Source organism: Phascolarctos cinereus, unplaced genomic scaffold (genome assembly GCF_003287225.1).
Source record: "Phascolarctos cinereus isolate Bilbo 61053 unplaced genomic scaffold, phaCin_HiC Scaffold_4;HRSCAF=312, whole genome shotgun sequence".
In the NCBI taxonomy this organism is placed as follows: Eukaryota; Metazoa; Chordata; class Mammalia; order Diprotodontia; family Phascolarctidae; genus Phascolarctos; species Phascolarctos cinereus.
Window position 1 is genome coordinate 318806990 of NW_027555847.1, and position 16745 is coordinate 318823734.

Below are 16745 nucleotides of genomic sequence, written 5' to 3' on the forward strand. Positions count from 1 at the left end.
ATTCAGGATCAAGACTCTAAGGCCACTAAATTTCTTGTTTTAGAAAATATAACTATGTTTCATTAAAATATTTTCTTTATGCTGACATATAATGGATTTAATACTTTAAATGAATTAATAAATATTTTAAAATTTGTGAGTTTTCATTTCTAATATGTAATTATTAAATGATATAACTTATATAAACAAGAGCTCTTTGGATCCTTAATAATATTTAAGTGTGTAAAAAGGTTGTGAGACCAAAAAGTTTGGGAATTGTTGGTAAAGTGGTTAGGAAATTGGCCTCTGAGTCAGGAAGACCTGGTATCAAGTCCTGATTCTGACTCATACTGGTTATGTGACCCTTAACCTCTCAACTCTCCCAGGAAACTCTCTAAGACTAGAAGTTGCCAATCTTAATTAGAAAAGGAAGTTTCCTCACTAGGAGTTTGCTATATTCATGAAATCACAGGTCCAGTAAACATATGCACATATCTATATTTACATTATATAGATAGATATATGTATGTGTGATACACTCTATTCAGTTGTTGTTCAGTAGTTTTTTCAGTCCTGTCTGACTCTTTGTGACCTCATTTGGGGTTTTCTTGGCAAAGATACTAAAGTGGTTTGCTATTTCCTTCTTCAACTCATTTCACAGATGAAGAAACTGAGGCAAACAGAGTTAAGTGACTTGCCCAAGGTCACACAGCTAGTAAGTGTCTGAGGCCACATCTAAACTCAGGTCTTCCTGACTCCAGGCTTAGCACCCTATCCACTGTGCCACCTGGCTACCCATTTGCTATCTGTGTATATGCAATAAACGTATGTTTGCATTTTCTCTAAATCCCAGCTGGCTAAGGATTACCTCCACCCCACATCCTTAATTGCGAAAGATACATCATATGAAGGGGCAAAAAATATGAACAGGCAAAATATCATAGCCACTCAAAAAGTGTTTAAAATAATTAATAATCACGAAAATGAAAACCAAAATAAGTCCAAGGTATCATCTAACAGCCATAAAAATGACAAAGATGGTAAAAGATGACAAAACCTAATATTGGTGGGGATGTGGGCAATCAGACCTATAAATTCAGTGCTGGCAGAGTTTTGCATTGATTTGGGGTGATATGGAATTATACAATTCAATTTACAAACATGCTGATCCAGTGATACAGCTTTTAAGTTTATATCTTTTTAAATTTTTCTTTAGTATTTTATTTTCCCCAATTACATGTAAAAACAATTTTGACATTCATTTTTAAAACTTTGAGTTCCAAATTCTCTCCTTTCTTCCCCCTCACTAAGAAGGCAAGAAATTCAATATAGGTTATACATATGTAGTCATGCAAAATACTTCCATATTAGTCATGTTGTGAAAGATTAACTATTTCCCTCCATCTTATTCTCTCCTGTTTATTCTATTCTCTCTCTCCTTTCACCCTGTTCCTCCTCAAAACAGTTTTGCTTCTGACTACCCCCTCCCCCAAACCGCCTTCCCTTCTATCACCTCGTGTTCTCTTATCTCCTTCCCCCCTACTTTCCTGTAGGATAAGATAAATTTCGATACCCTATCGAATGTGTATGTTATTCTCTCTTTGAGCCAATTCTGATGAGAGTGAGGTTCACCCACTCCCTCACCTTCCTCTCTTCCTCTCTACTGTAAAAGCTTTTTTCTTGCCTCTTTTATGTGAGATAAGTTACACCCTTCTACTTTTCCCTTTCTCTTTCTCCCAGTACATTCTTCTCTCTCACCTCTTAACTTTATTTTTTTATATCGTCCCTTCATATTCAACTCAAACCTGTGCCCTCTGTCTATATATAGCTTCTTCTAACTACCCTAATAAAGATAATAACAATCTTTCCATGTAGGAATGTAAACAGTTTAACTTTAATAAGTCCCTTACGATTTCTCTTTCCCGTTTACCTCTTCATGCTTCTCTTGAGTCTTCTATCTGAAAGTAAAATTTTCCATTTAGCTCTGGTCTTTTCTCAAGAATGCATGAAATTCTTCTATCTCATTCAATGTCCATTTTTCCCCTCATGGATTAAACTCAGTTTTGCTGGATAGGTGGTTCTTGGTTGTAATACTAGCTCCTTTGCCGTCAAGGATATCATATTACAAGCCTTCTGATCCTTTAATGTAGAAGCTACTCAATCTTGTGTTATCCTGATTGTGGCTCCATGATATTTGAATCATTTTTTTTTCTGGCTGCTTGCAATATTTTCTTCTTGACCTTGGGAACTCTGGAATTTGACTATAATATTTCTGGGAGTTTTCATTTTGGGATCTCTTTCAGGAAGTGATTGTGGATTCTTTAAAATTCTATTTTACCCTCTGCTTCTAGAATATCAGGGCAGTTTTCTTTGATAATTCCTTGAATAATGATGTGTAGGCTCTTTTTTTTTATTGCAGCTTTCAGGTAGTCCAATAACTTTTAAATGATCTTTCCTGGATCTATTTTCCAGGTCAGTTGTTTTTCTAATGAGATACTTCACATTGACTTCTATTTTTTCATTCTTTTGGTTTTGTTTTCTCATAAAGTCATTAGCTTCCATTTGCTCCATTCTAATTTTTAAGGAATTATTTTCTTCAGTGAGCTTTTAGACCTCCTTTTCCATTTGGTCAAGTCTGCTTTTTAAGGCATTCTTCTCCTCACTGGCTTTTTGGACCTCTTTTGCCATTTGGTCTAGTCTATTTTTTAAGGTATTATTTGCTGTTTTTTGTTTTTGTTTTTGGTTTTGTTTTTATATGAGGCAATTGGGGTTAAACGACTTGACCAGAGTCACACAGCTAGTGAGTGTTATGTATCTGAGGCCAGATTTGAACTCAGGTCCTCCAGACTCTAGGCCCGGTGCTCTATCCACTTTGCTACCTAGTTGTCCTGGTGCTATTTTCTTCAGTATTTTTGGGTCTCCTTTACAAAACTGTTGACTAGTTTTTCATTATTTTTCTTGCATCAGTCTCATTTCGCTTTCCAATTTTTCCTCTACTTCTCTTACTTGATTTTCAAAATCCTTTTTGAACTCTTCCATGGCCTGAGACCAGTTTATATTTTTCTGGAGACTTTGGATGTAGGAGCTTTGACTTTGTTGTCTTCTTTTGTGTGTGTGCTTTGATCTTCCTTGTCACCAAAATAAGTTTCTATGGTCAGAGTTTTTTCCCATTCTTTGCTCATTTTCCCAGCCTATTACTTGACTTTTTAACTCTTTGTTAAAGTGTTAAGGTAGGCTCTGCTTCCAGTGTGGAGGGCAAATTGTCCCAAGCTTTAGGGGTGTGTGCAGCTGTTTTCAGAGATACTTCTAGGGACCTGTAAGTTTTCAGTGCTCCTAAGGTGGTTTGATCTAAGGAGAGGTGTTACTCCTCCCCTGGCCTGTGCTCTAATTTGTTAGCAACCACAAGCACTCTTTTCTGCCCTGGAATTGTGCAGGCTCCCCTGCACTGCTGCTGCAAGTTCTGCTATACTAATGCTCCTCCTCATCGTAGGACTGCCACTCACGACTGCTCCCCAGATCCAAGTTTGGGAAAGCAACAGAGTTCTGACTCAGTGCCAGCAAAGAGATCCCTGCAATCTCCTTCTGACCAGTTGTTCAATCCCCTTACCGTATGTGGACTGAGAGCTCCAGAAGCAGCCGTTGCCACTGCCACTGCTGATTTAGTCACTCCCAAGGCCTGCTCTGGGACTGGGGCTGTGGTGGTACAGCCTGCACTGGACTGTGCCCCTCTCTCACCCAGGTCTGACAAATCTTTCCTGCTGACTTTCTAAATTGTCTTTGGCATCTGTGGGCTGAGAAGTCTGGAAACCGCCACTGCTGCTAATGATTCAGTCCCCTGAGGCCTGCTCCGGGTTCACTGGGGCCCAGTCTGCTGGTGAGCTTCCACTGGACTATGCTCCTCTCCTAGCCTGGTGCAACAGACTTTTCTTGTCACCCTTCCAGGTTGGGCTGGAAATTTGTTTCACCCTGTCTTTTTGTGGGTTCTGCTGCTCTAGAATTTATTTAGTCATTTTTTAAACATATTTGGAGGGGTTTGGAGGAGAGCTCTGGTAAGTCTCTGCCTTCACTCTGCCGTCTTGGCTCTGCCCCCATAAGTTCATAACTTTAGGAAGTTAAGTTACAAGAAGAAATGTCCTACTAATGCAAAAGCATTCATAGTACCACTGGTTTTAACAGCAAAAATAAAACAAACAAAACAAAAAAGTGGAAACAAATTATATATAACAATCAAAAATGGCTAAACAAGAATGTAATGAATGTTATTGTGCCACGTGACTACTAACTATTAAGAATATAAATATGGAAAGTCATAAAGAGATTTAGAGGGAAGAAAGAACTAAAAGAACAATTCATACACTAACTTCAGCTATGTCAACGAAGCAGCAGTAAAACTAATGATTTTTTTTTATTCCAGTTGCTTAGATCTCTACCTCATTTCCATCATCAGCTTCAAATCAAGCCACCCCCACTTTCAGTATATCTCTACCTCCTTCTCATTGGAAATTTGGGCTCCACTGTAGGAATTACTTTGAGCTCTGATAAGGGAACTTTTGCCTTATCTTGCCCAGAACCAACTCCATCTCACTTCCCAACCACCATTTCCAAACTTCTGCCTCCTGAGTACTCCTTCCCCTCACCACCCTCCCTAGCTCCTCTTCACTTGTGGATTTCCATCATTACAGTGGAAATTCCTTGAGGGCAGATACTGTTTTGTTTGCTTGTACTTGTATCTCCAGCACTTAGCTCACATAGTAAGGACCTGGTAAATGTTCTATCATTTTTCTCTTACTCTTGGATATCTTTTTTCTCTCTCTCCCTTTCCCTCCCCCCTAATCTATCTCTCTCTGTCTCTCTGTCTTTGTCTCTGTCTGTCTTTTGTCTCTCTCTCTCTCTCATTTGTCTATTGATATCTTATATCTTGAAGCTAATTAACAAGATCTTATTGATGCAGAAATACAAGAAGGTGGTCTATGCCCATTCCATTAAACCCTTTTAAATATTGTTGTTTGTTTCTGAGGTTTGGGGTTTCATTATGTTTTGATTTAATTTTATTATTCTATGATCGCTATTTGGTAAAATAAATAAATTAGAAATAGATAAATAAAATACTTCAAGTATTTAAAAATCACTTTTCCATCTCTCTACTGTTTATAGCCTATGAAACATGAAAGCCTCCATCTTGAGTCATACTGAGATATTAGAAATGCATTTTTATGCTTCAGTGAACTCTGATTATAGATAAAACTTTAATAACAATTGTACTTCACTTCTGGCTTCTTGTTTTATACTTGGTGACTCATTCCTCGACTTTGGCAAGTCTACATAAAAGGTGAAGACCAGTACGTGACAAAAACAGGCAGCAAAGAATGCTTGTGAAATTCTCTTAGGCAGCTAGGTGGTACAGTGGATAGACAGAGTCACATAGACCTAAATTCAAATATGGATGTAGACATTTACTAGTTATTTGACTCTGTGCAAGTCACTTAACCTCAGTTTGCCTCAGTTTCCTCTTCTGTAAAATGATGATGATAATAGCCTCTATCTCTCAGGGTTTTTGAGAATCAAGTGAGATAATATTTGCAAAGTGCTTTGGAGACCTCAAAGTGCTGTATAAATGCTAGCTATCGTCATTATCATCATCATCATCGATTGGCCCAGCCATGGAAGGACTAGCCCTTGGTAGAGCAGTGGGAAAAAATAGCTCAGAGGTATAGTAGGGCACAGCAGCTCATAGCTCAGTGACATCATCTGTTCTGGGGGGGGTAGAAGCATCAAAGAGTAGTGAGGTAGATGTTCTTCGTAGGATACATACCCTGGCCGTATCTTTTTCATGCATATGTACCTGTCTTCTCCCATGAGTGGTATGAGAATCTGAGAAAGGGCATATCTCTATGTGTACAGAACAGTTTTCTTTGTCCTTTATATTCCTATTTTGTTCAATCTCTTTCACTTTGAACAAATGTGCCTTCTGGTGATCTGGTCAGTGAAACAGAGGCTCATGAGCTGTGTTTTTGGGTAGAGGCTAATCCCAAGTAAACCTTAAATCCAGAATAGCTTTCAGGAGACCTATTGATGAGACCTCCCAGGGCTTACAAATAATGGTCTAAGCTTAGCAGGAATAGATGGTGGATATCAAACTGGTGCCTTGTTAACCTACCAGGTTCAAAGAGATGCTAGAAATTGCCCCAAGGAACCAATGCACTAGTTTCGTTGCTTTGCTCTAACCGAATGCTTTAAGAATAATAATTGCTACATTTCCCAAATTCATACTTGAAAGTTTTCTGTCTTCATTGACCATTGAGCCCAGTGTGCTAGGAAGACATTACAATGTTTCATAATCCGCTTGGCTAATTGTGCAAGACAGTAACATAGCAAAGGAATTTCCTCTGTGATTCTCAACTTAAGCCCTAAAGCATGACCGCTTCCAGGAGTGAGGGACATTGATATAATGTAGTTATTATTGTTTTCAAGTGGAACATTTAGATCATTCGGTCTTAAACAGGAACTTCATACTCATTTGCATTGTTAACGGCTCAGACACTTCCAACACATTAGAGTGATTCTAATTAAGCGAATTCCATTAAAGTGAGATTCTTCCTACTACACACATACTTCACTCTGACTGTGAACTGAGGGAGTGCTGTCTTTTAAAAACTATTGCTCAGTATGATATTTGCTTAAGGTGGCTTTTATTTGATTCAACAAATTTTTTTAGGGGCTACTATACACAAGGAATCATACTAGACATTAGGAACAAAACAGAAATGCAGGATGCTGCCCCTGTGTGAGACCTTGGAGACTGACAAAAGGATTATTTTCAAAAGGAAAAAAACCCAATATTTCACATGCATAAGAATCCATCTTTACATACCCATCAAGCACAGGGAAGAGATTTCTCCGTGCAAAATTGAGCAGTTCTTATTTCCCAAATTTTGTTAATAATATTGATTGAAATTATAATACAATTAAGCCAAGTACCATGCTTTCCAACTCTTATCACCTTCTCTATAGAAGGTCACAATTGTTACAGCATAAACTAGGCTATTGTCTTCCTGGTAGTATTTCTAAGCTCTGGCTTCCTCCAAGATAAAATTTTAAATTATGATGCTATCCAACACTTTAGATAGAAGAGCCATAGTTATTATATGGTTGGTTATAGTGACATACTCTCTGCTATAGGGAGGCTAAATCTGGCAGATTTTTTTACCTTGCTGTGAGTTGTGAACTGTGGTGAGCTTTGCTGATTGATGTCTGGGTCCAGCCCCCAGAAATGTATTCCACAAGTTACCTAAAGACAGGTGAACTAGCTAGATTGAAAACAGAGCAGGTCAAAGTTCCCCTGGCAAGTGGAAATAGGCTCATGTTTTAGGAAGCTTCTGTACTTGCAGCCTAGGCAAGATGGAAAGACCTAGTCTTTTTAAACAGGTATTATATAGGAAAAAAAGTGAAGGATTCTTGCCCCTTTAAGTGTCTATAATTTTTGCTATCCATCTCATGCAGGAGTTGGAGAATTTTCCAATTGTTTCTCATGGTTACTATGTTCTCAGTCCTCTTCTACTAGAAAGCAGAGTATCTAAGCAGAGAGTAAGATCTCCACAAGAGACAGTGATATGCTGTGGCTCCCTGCTAAGCTTCTCTTTCACTGGGTTATCCTCAACTATTGTAACTTGCCATGTTTCTCTCTCTCTCTCTCTCTTCTCTCTTCTTCTCTCTCCTCCTTCTCTCTCTCTCTCTCTCTCTCTCTCTCTGTCTCCCCTCCTCCTTCCTTCACCACCACCACCACCACCACCTTTTTTCTTCTTCTTCTTCTTTTTCTTCTTCTTCTTCTTCTTCTTCTTCTTCTTCTTCTTCTTCTTCTTCTTCTTCTTCTTCTTCTTCTTCTTCTTCTTCTCTCTTTCTCTCATCCCCAGGGGTCTTTCTTCTGATCACTACTTCCCATCATTTGTTGTTCCCGTCTAACTCTCCAGCAGATGGCACATAGAATGATTACACTAGAACCTCAGCTGCTACTGCTACTGCTCTTTCACACTTCCAGGATTAAAATGGTTCTAAGCTATTTATGCCTTCTATTGTTTAACACCCCAGCCTCATAGCAACACTATTCCCATAAGGATCTCCTCAGAGGACCCTTGGAATGCCTCTTTTTTTGGATCTCATCAACCAATTTCACTCCAGCTCAAGTCATAGTTAGTTCATCCCATTTGCTTCCTATATCTCAGTGTATTAGTTAGCATGCCCACTGAGAAAATAGTGTCATAAAGCCAAGGAACCAAAGGATATAAAAAGAAAAAAAATGCTACCACCCTTTAGTGACAACCTTTCTGTATCCAGGTCTGTCTGGGGACTGTGTGTCTCTGATCCCTCAACTGGCCTTGCCTTCTCTCCAACTCACTTGTCAGCGTCTCCTTCTGGTAAAATAGCACTGCTGTGGTCTACAAAGGGGGGGAGAGGTAGAGAGAGAAATCTTCTTTTCCCCTTCCTCTCCAGGGTTCACATTCTACAGAGTGTTGCTGGCCTCTGAGCAGAGTTTCCACAACTCACTTGATGTAGTCATGGCATGGAATCACAGATGAGGAGGTGTTAATGTCAACACCTTTGGAATTAAAGCCAATAGAGGACTAGAAATTGGCCACACTCCTAGACACTTAGAATAATTATATCTCCCAACAGTTTGGGCAGTGAGGCAATTAAAATTGCTCCAGGTGATGTGGTTGGTAGTCAGATGCCCTCAGAACCAGGAAGAACTAGATTCGAGTTACATCTCTTCCAGAAACCAGCTGTGTGACACCAGGCAAGTCACTTAACCTTTCAATGCTCTAGGAAATTTTCTAAGACTATAAAATAAAGTACCTATCCACACCAGTAGAAGCGGCTCCCTCAGTTGGGAGTTCTTGTTTCAGTGAAAACATAAGTGCATTCCCTACCCCAATCCCCTATTCACTTTATTCCATTCCACTCAACAATTGTTTTAAAACTTTTGTTTCTTCAGGTCAACCTACCACTGACCCTTACTCTAAGCAGATGATTGCTCCTGATTTGCAGAGGACCTCTATTTCTCTATTCTTGATCCTAGTATTCTTCCTCCTCTTAGGAGACATCATTTTTGTTGTTGTTCATTCATTTCAGTCATGTCCAGCTCTCTGTGTCCCTACTTGTGGTTTTCTTGGCAAAGATACTGGAGTTGTTTACCATTTCCTTCTCTAGCTCATTCTACAGATGAGGAAACTGAGGCAAACAAAATTAAATGTTAATATTATCATAGAACAATGCCTTAGAGTAATAAGACCTGTGTTTAAATCTCAGTTTTATTATTTATAACCTATGTGACCTTGAGCAAATCACTTAACTTTGGAGTTCCAGTTTCCTCATCTTTAAAATGTCCTTTATAGTCCTTTTAAGCTCTAAATCATATGATTCAAACTTCCTCATTGCATCAATCATCTTCTATATGTAATTAGCCTCTCCTTCCCTTGGCTTACAAGCATTGTCAGGTCTACCTTATTCTTAAAAAAAAAAGAAAAGAAAAGAAAAGAAAGGAAAAAAATCCTTCCCTTCACCCCATTATTTTAGCAGAAGATTGAAAATGGAAATACCCTTTTCACTTTCTATGCGCACAGGTCCTTGGAGATGGATTGGTATGAATGTGTCATGCTATTTTTGCAACTGAAAGCAAACCTTCATTCGTTTTTGATGTAGCCCAAAATAATCTCCGATCATGTTATTTACTCCCTGGTTCACTTGAGGACGTTTAGAGCAGCATTGACTTCAGAGATAGATGTTTATGGTAGCAGAGTGACGCTAGTAGTGAGGCAGATAGACAGTCGGAAGGATCCAACGAAATATGATAAAGCCTCTTATAAATTACTCCTTCTGAGCACATTTTTATGAAAGAATGTCTCTCAGACACATCCGGTTATCTTACTCAACAGATTTAACAGCATTTAAAGCTGAAACTCCATGTCAGTATGAGGCTCCACATTTACATCCTCTAACTCAAGCCTGAGTTTGTCACCTTTGCTGTGTCGTGGACCCCTCTGGCAATCTGCTGAAACTGAAGGACCCCTCACAGAATAATGTTCTTAAATATATAAAATAAAATATGTAAGATCACAAGGGAAACCAATTATATTGAAAGAGTTACCAAAATATTTTTAAAAATCAAACATTCACAGACCCCAGGTCAAGAACCCCTGAGCTACAAGAAAAATGACTGAAAGAAAAATGAAACAGAAAACTGATATTTTTTAAATGTCATAACATAATCATTAGGAATGCCACTAACCTATAAATTTGATTTCTCCACAAGTGTCCCATTACAGGCGAACACTTTACATAGCTCCCAAATTATAATATAGGCTACATGAATGTGTTGATCATATATTATAGACCCAGGTGGTGCTCAATCATTTTCAATCGTGCCTCTTTGTGACTCCGTTTATGCTTTTCTTGACAAAGATCCTGGTGTGATTTGCCATTTTCTTCTCCAGTTCATTTAACAGATTAAGAAACTGAGGCAAACAAGGTCAAGTGACTTGCTCAGGGTCACACAGCTAGTAAGTGTCTGAGGCCAAATTTGAACTCATATCTTCCTGACTCCAGGCCCAGCACTGTATCCAGTGTGCCACCTAGCTGCCCCATAGACCTAGATACAGTCCACTTAAGAAAAGTGTTGAGTGGTAAATGCAAGAAAACATTTCCTTAAAGGAGGCCAGAGGAAGTTGACCTTCCAGTGTCAAGGATTTCAGTCCTGAATGTACATGACTTCCTTCCTTCTTTTTCTTTTTTTTTTCTTTTTTTATTTTATTAATTTATTTTGATTTAGCAACAATCACTTCCATATGCTTCTGAGTTGAAAATTTTTCTCCCCCTTCCTCCCCTCCCACCCTCCCCAAGACGGTGCACAATCTGATATAGGCTTTACATTTACATACCTTAAACATATTTTCACATTAGTGAAGTTGTAAGTAAAAATTAAAACCAATAGGAGGAACCATCAGAAAGATGAAACAAAACTCAACAGAAGGTAAAAATAAGTGATAGCGATTCGACTTCCATAGTTCTTTCTTTGGATGTGGACAGCATTTTCCATCCGAGGCCTCTGGAGATGTCTTAGATCCTTGTAATGCTGAGAAGGGTTCAGTTTAACAATATTAGTCATTGCATAACTGGCTGTTATTGTGTACAAAGTCCTCTTGGTTCTGCTCACTTCACTCAGCATCAGACCATATAAGTCTTTCCAGGTTTTTCTGAAGTCAGCCTGTTCATCATTTCTTATAGCACAATAGTATTCCATTACATTCATATACCACAACTTGCTCAGCCATTCCCCAATTGATGGGCATCCTCTCAATTTCCAATTCTTTGCCACCACAAAAAGAGCTGCTATGAATATTTTTGTACATGTGGGTCCTTTTCCCATTTGTTTGATCTCTTTGGGATATAGCCCTAGAAGTGCTATTGCTGGATCAAAGGGTATGCACATTTTTGTAGCCCTTTGGGCATAGTTCCAAATTGTTCTCCAAAATGGTTGGATCATTTCACAACTCCACCAACAATGTATTAGTCCAATTATCTTCCCAACATTTATCATTTTCCTGTTTTGTCATGTTGGCCAATCTGATAGGTGTGATGTGGTACCTCAGAGTTGTTTTGATTTGCATTTCTCTAATCAATAATGATTTAGAGCATTTTTTCATATGACTATAGATGGCTTTAATTTCTTCATCTGAGAACTGTCTGTTCATATCCTTTGACCATTTATCAATTGGGGAATGGCTTGTGTTCTTATAAATTTGTCTTAATTCTCTATATATTTTAGAAATGAGGCCTTTATCAGAGAGACTGGTTGTAAAAATTCTTTCCCAATTTTCTACCTTCCTTCTAATCTTAGTTGCATTGGCTTTGTTTGTGCAAAAACTTTTCAATTTAATGTAATCAAAATTATCCATTTTGCTTTTCATAATGTTCTCTATCTCCTGTTTGGTCATGAATTCTTCTGTTCTCCATAGATCTGATAGGTAAACTATTCCTTGTTCTCCCAGTTTACTTATGGTATCAGCCTTTATATCTAAGTCATGAACCCATTTTGACTTTATTTTGGTATATGGTGTGAGATTTGGGTCTATGCCTAGTTTCTGCCATACTCTTTTCCAGTTTTCCCAGCAGTTTTTTTCAAAGAGTGGGTTCTTATCCCAGAAGCTGGGGTCTTTGGGTTTATCAAATAATAGATTACTATAGTCATTGACTACTGTATTTTAACCTATTCCACTGATCCACCTCCCTATTTCTTAGCCAGTACCAAGCAGTTTTGATGATTGCTGCTTTATAATACAATTTAAGATCTGGAATTGCTAGGCCACCTTCCCCTGCATTTCTTTTCATTAGTTCCTTTGATATTCTGGACCTTTTGTTTTTCCAAATGAATCTTGTTATTATTTTTTCTAACTCTATAAAATAATTTTTGGTAGTTTGATTGGTATGGCACTGAATAAGTAAATTAGCTTAGGTAGGATTGTCATTTTTATTATATTAGCTCGGCCTACCCATGAGCAACTGATGTTTTTCCAATTATTTAGATCTGATTTTATTTGTGTGAAAAGTGTTTTGTAATTGTGTTCATAGAGTTCCTGGGTTTGTTTCGGAGGTAGACTCCTAAATATTTTATAATGTCTACAGTAAGTTTAAATGGGATTTCTCTTTCTATCTCTTGCTGTTGGGCTTTGTTGGTAATATATAGAAATGCTGATGATTTATGTGGGTTTATTTTATAGCCTGCAACTTTGCTAAAGTTGTTTATTATTTCAAGTAGTTTTTTACTTGATTCTCTAGGATTCTCTAAGTATATCATCATGTCATCTGCAAAGAGTGATAGCTTTGTTTCTTCTTTGCCTATTCTAATGCCTTCAATTTCTTTTTCTTCTCTTATTGCTAAAGCTAAGGTTTCCAGTACAATATTGAATAACAGTGGTGATAATGGACATCCTTGTTTCACCCCGATCTTATTGGAAATGCTTCTAGCCTGTCCCCATTACATATAATGCTTGCTGAAGGTTTTAGATATATGCTATTTATTATTTTAAGGAAGACTCCATTTATACCTATGCTTTCTAGTGTTTTTAATAGGAATGGGTGTTGTATTTTATCAAAAGCTTTTTCTGCATCTATTGAGATGATCATGTGGTTTCTGTTGGTTTTGGTGTTGATATGCTCAATGATGCTGATAGTTTTCCTAATATTGAACCAACCCTGCATTCCTGGTATAAATCCTACCTGGTCATAGTGTATTATTCTTGTGATAAGTTGCTGCAATCTATTTGCTAGTATTTTGTTTAAAATTTTTGCATCTATATTCATTAGAGAAATTGGTCTATAATTTTCTTTCTCTATTTTGACTCTTCCTGGTTTAGGTATCAACACCATATTTGTATCATAAAAAGAATTTGGTAAGACTCCTTCTTCACCTATTTTCCCAAATAGTCTATATAGTATTGGAATTAATTGTTCTTTAAATGTTTGATAGAATTCGCATGTAAATCCATCTGGCCCTGGAGATTTTTTCCTAGGGAGTTCATCAATGGCTTGTTCAATTTCTTTTTCTGAGATGGGGTTATTTAAGTATTTTACTTCCTCTTCGTTAATCTGGGCAATTTATATTTTTGTAAATATGTATCCATTTCACTAAGATTGTCAAATTTGTTGGCATATAGTTGGGCAAAATAATTCCTAATTATTGTTTTAATTTCCTCTTCCTTGGTGGTAGCTTCACCCTTTTCATTCTTGATACTAGTAATTTGGTTTTCTTCTTTCTTTTTTTAATTAAATTAACCAAAGGTTTATCTATTTTATTGTTTTTTCATAAAACCAGCTCTTAGTTTTATTTATTAGTTCAATAGTTTTCTTAATTTCAATTTTATTAATTTTTCCTTTGGTTTTCAATATTTCTAATTTGGTGTTTAGTTGAGGATTTTTAATTTGTTCTTTTTCTAGTTTTTTTAGTTGTATGCCCAATTCATTAATCTCCTCTTTTTCTATTTTATTTATGTAAGCATTTAGAGATATAAAACTTCCCCTAAGAACTGCTTTTGCTGCATCCCATAGTTTTGGTATGTTGTCTCATTATTGTCATTCTCTTGAATGAAATTATTGATTGTTTCTATGATTTGTTGTTTGACCCAATCATTTTTTAGGATTAGATTATTTAGTTTCCAATTATTTTTTAGTCTATCTTTCCATGGCCCTTTATTACATATAATTTTTATTGCATCATGATCTGAAAAGGATGCATTTAATATTTCTGCCTTTCTGCATTGGATTGTGAGGTTTTTATGCCCTAGTACATGGTCAATTTTTGTGTATGTGCCATGTACTGCTGAGAAAAAAGTATATTCCTTTCTATCCCCATTCAGTTTTCTCCAGAGGTCTATCATACCTAACTTTTCTAATGTTCTATTCACCTCCTTAACTTCTTTCTTGTTTATTTTGTGGTTAGATTATCTAGTGCAGAGAGGGGAGGTTCAGGTCCCCACTAGTATAGTTTTGCTGTCTATTTCTTCCTGTAACTCCCTGAACTTCTCCTGTAAGAATTTGGATGCTATACCATTTGGTGCATATATGTTTAGTAATGATATTACTTCATTGTCTATGGTGCCTTTTAGCAGGATGTAGTTTCCTTCCTTATCTCTTTTGATTAGATCTATTTTTGCTTTTGCTTTGTCTGAGATCAGGATTGCTACCCCTGCTTTTTTTACTTCAGCTGACGCATAATATATTCTGCTCCAGCCTTTTACCTTTACCCTGTATGTGTCACTCTTTTTCAAATGTGTTTCCTGTAAACAACATATTGTAGGATTATGGTTTTTAATCCATTCTGCAATCCTTTCCTTTTATGGGAGAGTTCATCCCATTCACATTCACAGTTATGATTACTATCTGTGTCTTTTTCTCCATCCTTTCCCCCCATTTATGCCTTTTCTTTCTCCTTTTTCCTTTCCCTTCACTAGTGTTTTGCTTTTGACCACCGCCTCCTTCAGTCCCTCCCCCTTTTATTATCCCTTTCCCTTTTCTTCCCTTTACTTACTGCTTCTTCCCTCCTTCTTCCCCCCCCTTTTCTTTCCCCTTTTCCCTCCTACTGCCTATAGGGCAAGTTAGATTTCTATACCTAACTGATTATGTTATGCCCTTCTTGAGCCAAATCTGATGAGAGTAAGGTTCAAACAATGCTTCCTCTACCCCCCTTTCCCTCTGCTGTAATAGGATTTTGTGTCTTTTCCTGTAATGTAATTTACCCTTGTCTGCCTCCTCCTTTCTCAGTACATTTTCTAAGATCAGATTGATCCACTTATTTGGATCCATTTAACCCACTTGATTAGATTTTTTTTTTCATTACATCAAAGTCAACTAATATCCACCCTCTTTATGTATACTCCTTTAACATGGTGTAATAACAATACAGTTCTCAAGGGTTGCAAGTGTCATATTCCCTTGTAGGGGTTTAAACAGCCCCCCCTTATTAACAACATATTGTATCTTTCTGTCCCATTTACCTTTTTAAGTCCTTCTTGAGTCCTGTACTTGAAGATCAAATTTTTTGTTGAGCTCTGGTCTTTTTATCAGGAAAGTTTGGAAGTCTCCTATTTCGTGAATATCCACCTCCTCCCTTGAAAAATGATGCTCATTTTTGCTGGGTAATTGATCCTTGGCTGCATTCCAAGCTCCTTTGCCTTATGGAATATCATGTTCCATGCCCTGTGGTCTTTTAATGTAGAAGCTGCAAGGTCCTGTGTAATCCTGACTGTGGTTCCATGATATTTAAATTGTTTCTTTCTGGCTGCTTGCAGCACCTTCTCTTTCATCTGGTAATTTTGGAATTTTGCTATTATATTCCTTGGTGTTGTCAATTTGGGATCTCTTTCAGGTGGTGATTGGTGGATTCTTTCTATGGTTATTTTCCCTTCTGGTTCTAGGACTTCGGGCAGTTTTCCTTTATGATTTCCTGAAAGATACTGTCCAGGCTCTTTTTTTATCATGATTTTCAGGTAGTCCAATAATTTTTAAATTGTCTCTCCTGAGTCGATTTTCCAGGTCGGTTGTTTTACTGATGAGGTATTTTATGTTTTCATCTATTTTTTTCATTTTTTTGTTTCTGTTTGACTGATTCTTGCTCTCTCATAGAGACATTAGTTTCCATTTGTCCAATTCTAGTTTTTAACAGATTGTTTTCTTCTGTTAGTTTTGTACTTCCTTCTTCAATTGGCCAATTGTGTTTTTTAGGGACTTGTTTTCTTCAGTGTATTTTTTTTCCAATTGGCCAATTGTATTTTTGAAGGACTCTTCTACCTCTCTCATTTGACTATTAAAATCCTTCTTGAGCTCTTCTAAGAAGGCTTTTTGGGCTTCAGACCAGTTCATATTCCCTTTTGTTGTTGCAGATGTGGGTTTGTTGACAATGTTGTCCTCTTCAGAATTTCTGTCTTGATCTTCACTCTTCTCATAATATGAATCTATGGTACGTTTCTTTTTACTCATGGTGTTTCTTTATTCCCTGGCCTTTAAAGAGATTGAGCTCTCCTGCTGGGGAACAGAGGGTGGACCCAAGCTTCTTGTGTTGGGAGCCTAGGTCTTGGTCACTGGCTTTGTGTGCTGGGGCCTCTTATGCTGGCAATTGGAGGCTGTAGGTTTCTGGCAGCTTACCTCGTGTTGGGCTGGAATCAGCAAGGCTGGAACTTTCAGGCAATTCTAGGTTGCCTGCTTTTCCTTTCCTTTAGCTT